Raw genomic sequence first — 5,222 nt, 5'->3', positions numbered from 1 at the left:
AGTGAGTGGCAATGTAGGATGGAGAAAAGCACCGCGGGGTGGTCAGCATGGGGAGGTCAGGGAATATGCAGTGGCAATGTAGGATAGGTTTCTGAAAAACATCGCGGGGTGGTGCGCATTGTATGGGTGTGTGTTACATTACATTCACTAGTAGGAGTGAGAAAAACATCACGGGGTGGTGCGCATTGTATGGGTGTGTGTTACATTACATTCACTAATAGGAGTGAGAAAAACATCACGGGGTGGTGTGAATCGGAGGGTCTGAATTAGGACAGGCAGTGAGTGGCAATGTAGGATGGAGAAAAGCACCGCGGGGTGGTCAGCATGGGGAGGTCAGGGAATATGCAGTGGCAATGTAGGATAGGTTTCTGAAAAACATCGGGGGGTGGTGCGCATTGTATGGGTGTGTGTTACATTACATTCACTAGTAGGAGTGACAAAAACATCACGGGGTGGTGTGAATCGGAGGGTCTGAATTAGGATAGGCAGTGAGTGGCAATGTAGGATGGACAAAAGCACCGCGGGGTGGTCAGCATGGGGAGGTCAGGGAACATGCAGTGTCAATGTAGGTTAGGTTTCTGAAAAACATCGCGGGGTGGTGCGCCTTGTATGGGTGTGTGTTACATTACATTCACTAGTAGGAGTGAGAAAAACATCACGGGGTGGTGCGCATTGTATGGGTGTGTGTTACATTACATTCACTATTAGGAGTGACAAAAACATCACGGGGTGGTGTGAATCGGAGGGTCTGAATTAGGATAGGCAGTGAGTGGCAATGTAGGATGGACAAAAGCACCGCGGGTTGGTCAGCATGCGGAGGTCAGGGAACATGCAGTGGCAATGTAGGATAGGTTTCTGAAAAACATCGCGGGGTGGTGCGCATTGTATGGGTGTGTGTTACATTACATTCACTAGTAGGAGTGAGAAAAACATCACGGGGTGGTGCGCATTGTATGGGTGTGTGTTACATTACATTCACTAGTAGGAGTGAGAAAAACATCACGGGGTGGTGTGAATCGGAGGGTCTGAATTAGGATAGGCAGTGAGTGGCAATGTAGGATGGAGAAAAGCACCGCGGGGTGGTCAGCATGGGGAGGTCAGGGAACATGCAGTGGCAATGTAGGATTGGTTTCTGAAAAACATCGCGGGGTGGGGCGCATTGTATGGGTGTGTGTTACATTACATTCACTAGTAGGAGTGAGAAAAACATCACGGGGTGGTGGGCATTGTATGGGTGTGTGTTACATTACATTCACTAGTAGGAGTGAGAAAAACATCACGGGGTGGTGTGAATCGGAGGGCCTGAATTAGGATAGGCCGTTAGTGGCAATGTAGGATGGAGAAAAGCACCGTGGGGTGGTCAGCATGGGGAGGTCAGGGAACATGCAATGGCAATGTAGGATAGGTTTCTGAAAAACATCGTGGGGTGGTGCGCATTGTATGGGTGTGTGTTACATTACATTCACTAGTAGGAGTGAGAAAAATATCACGGGGTGGTGCGCATTGTATGGGTGTGTGTTACATTACATTCACTAGTAGGAGTGAGAAACACATCTCGGGGTGGTGTGAATCAGAGGGTCTGAATTAGGATAGGCAGTGAGTGGCAATGTAGGATGGAGAAAAGCACCGCGGGGTGGTCAGCATGGGGAGGTCAGGGAACATGCAGTGGCAATGTAGGATAGTTTTCTGAAAAAGAACGCGGGGTGGTGCGCATTGTATTGGTGTGTGTTACATTACATTCATTACTAGGAGTGAGAAAAACATCACGGGGTGGTGCGCATTGTATGGGTGTGTGTTACATTACATTCACTAGTAGGAGTGAGAAAAACATCACGGGGTGGTGTGAATCGGAGGGTCTGAATTAGGATAGGCAGTGAGTGGCAATGTAGGATGGAGAAAAGCACCGCGGGGTGGTCAGCATGGGGAGGTCAGGGAACATGCAGTGGCAATGTAGGATAGGTTTCTGAAAAACATCGCGGGGTGGTGCGCATTGTATGGGTGTGTGTTACATTACATTCACTAGTAGGAGTGAGAAAAACATCACGGGGTGGTGTGAATCGGAGGGTCTGAATTAGGACAGGCAGTGAGTGGCAATGTAGGATGGAGAAAAGCACCGCGAGGTGGTCAGCATGGGGAGGTCAGGGAACATGCAGTGGCAATGTAGGATAGGTTTCTGAAAAACATCGCGGGGTGGTGCGCATTGTATGGGTGTGTGTTACATTACATTCACTAGTAGGAGTGACAAAAACATCACGGGGTGGTGCGCATTGTATGGGTGTGTGTTACATTACATTCACTAGTAGGAGTGAGAAAAACATCACGGGGTGGTGTGAATCGGAGGGTCTGAATTAGGACAGGCAGTGAGTGGCAATGTAGGATGGAGAAAAGCACCGCGGGGTGGTCAGCATGGGGAGGTCAGGGAATATGCAGTGGCAATGTAGGATAGGTTTCTGAAAAACATCGGGGGGTGGTGCACATTGTATGGGTGTGTGTTACATTACATTCACTAGTAGGAGTGACAAAAACATCACGGGGTGGTGTGAATCGGAGGGTCTGAATTAGGATAGGCAGTGAGTGGCAATGTAGGATGGACAAAAGCACCGCGGGGTGGTCAGCATGGGGAGGTCAGGGAACATGCAGTGGCAATGTAGGTTAGGTTTCTGAAAAACATCGCGGGGTGGTGCGCCTTGTATGGGTGTGTGTTACATTACATTCACTAGTAGGAGTGAGAAAAACATCACGGGGTGGTGCGCATTGTATGGGTGTGTGTTACATTACATTCACTATTAGGAGTGAGAAAAACATCACAGGGTGGTGTGAATCGGAGGGTCTGAATTAGGATAGGCAGTGAGTGGCAATGTAGGATGGACAAAAGCACCGCGGGGTGGTCAGCATGGGGAGGTCAGGGAACATGCAGTGGCAATGTAGGATAGGTTTCTGAAAAACATCGCGGGGTGGTGCGCATTGTATGGGTGTGTGTTACATTACATTCACTAGTAGGAGTGAGAAAAACATCACGGGGTGGTGCGCATTGTATGGGTGTGTGTTACATTACATTCACTAGTAGGAGTGAGAAAAACATCACGGGGTGGTGTTAATCGGAGGGTCTGAATTAGGATAGGCCGTGAGTGGCAATGTAGGATGGAGAAAAGCACCGCGGGGTGGTCAGCATGGGGAGGTCAGGGAACATGCAATGGCAATGTAGGATAGGTTTCTGAAAAACATCGTGGGGTGGTGCGCATTGTATGGGTGTGTGTTACATTACATTCACTAGTAGGAGTGAGAAAAATATCACGGGGTGGTGCGCATTGTATGGGTGTGTGTTACATTACATTCACTAGTAGGAGTGAGAAACACATCACGGGGTGGTGTGAATCAGAGGGTCTGAATTAGGATAGGCAGTGAGTGGCAATGTAGGATGGAGAAAAGCACCGCGGGGTGGTCAGCATGGGGAGGTCAGGGAACATGCAGTGGCAATGTAGGATAGGTTTCTGAAAAACATCGCGGGGTGGTGCGCATTGTATGGGTGTGTGTTACATTACATTCACTAGTAGGAGTGAGAAAAACATCACGGGGTGGTGTGAATCGGAGGGTCTGAATTAGGACAGGCAATGAGTGGCAATGTAGGATGGAGAAAAGCACCGCGAGGTCGTCAGCATGGGGAGGTCAGGGAACATGCAGTGGCAATGTAGGATAGGTTTCTGAAAAACATCGCGGGGTGGTGCGCATTGTATGGGTGTGTGTTACATTACATTCACTAGTAGGAGTGACAAAAACATCACGGGGTGGTGTGAATCGGATGGTCTGAATTAGGATAGGCAGTGAGTGGCAATGTAGGATGGACAAAAGCACCGCGGGGTGGTCAGCTGGGGAGGTCAGGGAACATGCAGTGGCAATGTAGGATAGGTTTCTGAAAAACATCGCGGGGTGGTGCGCCTTGTATGGGTGTGTGTTACATTACTTTCACTAGTAGGAGTGAGAAAAACATCACGGGGTGGTGCGCATTGTATGGGTGTGTGTTCCATTACATTCACTAGTCGGAGTGAGAAAAACATCACGGGGTGGTGTGAATCGGAGGTTCTGAATTAGGATAGGCAGTGAGTGGCAATGTAGGATGGAGAAAAGCACCGCGGGGTGGTCAGCATGGGGAGGTCAGGGAACATGCAGTGGCAATGTAGGATAGGTTTCTGAAAAACATCGCGGGGTGGTGCGCATTGTATGGGTGTGTGTTACATTACATTCACTAGTAGGAGTGAGAAAAACATCACGGGGTGGTGCGCATTATATGGGTGTGTGTTACATTACATTTACTAGTAGGAGTGAGAAAAACATCACGGGGTGGTGTGAATCAGAGGGTCTGAATTAGGATAGGCAGTGAGTGGCAATGTAGGATGGAGAAAAGCACCGCGGGGTGGTCAGCATGGGGAGGTCAGGGAACATGCAGTGGCAATGTAGGATAGGTTTCTGAAAAACATCGCGGGGTGGTGCGCATTGTATGGGTGTGTGTTACATTACATTCACTAGTAGGAGTGAGAAAAACATCACGGGGTGGTGGGCATTGTATGGGTGTGTGTTACATTACATTCACTAGTAGGAGTGAGAAAAACATCACGGGGTGGTGTGAATCGGAGGGTCTGAATTAGGATAGGCCGTGAGTGGCAATGTAGGATGGAGAAAAGCACCGCGGGGTGGTCAGCATGGGGAGGTCAGGGAACATGCAATGGCAATGTAGGATAGGTTTCTGAAAAACATCGTGGGGTGGTGCGCATTGTATGGGTGTGTGTTACATTACATTCACTAGTAGGAGTGAGAAAAATATCACGGGGTGGTGCGCATTGTATGGGTGTGTGTTACATTGCATTCACTAGTAGGAGTGAGAAACACATCACGGGGTGGTGTGAATCAGAGGGTCTGAATTAGGATAGGCAGTGAGTGGCAATGTAGGATGGAGAAAAGCACCGCGGGGTGGTCAGCATGGGGAGGTCAGGGAACATGCAGTGGCAATGTAGGATAGGTTTCTGAAAAACATCGCGGGGTGGTGCACATTGTATGGGTGTGTGTTACATTACATTCACTAGTAGGAGTGAGAAAAACATCACGGGGTGGTGCGCATTGTATGGGTGTGTGTTACATTACATTCACTAGTAGGAGTGAGAAAAACATCACGGGGTGGTGTGAATCGGAGGGTCTGAATTAGGATAGGCAGTGAGTGGCAATGTAGG

The sequence above is a fragment of the Cavia porcellus genome, unplaced genomic scaffold, assembly GCF_034190915.1.
Source record: "Cavia porcellus strain 051 isolate PalLab524CR breed Dunkin Hartley unplaced genomic scaffold, mCavPor4.1 scaffold_29, whole genome shotgun sequence".
In the NCBI taxonomy this organism is placed as follows: domain Eukaryota; kingdom Metazoa; phylum Chordata; class Mammalia; order Rodentia; family Caviidae; genus Cavia; species Cavia porcellus.
This window is presented reverse-complemented; position numbering follows the sequence as displayed.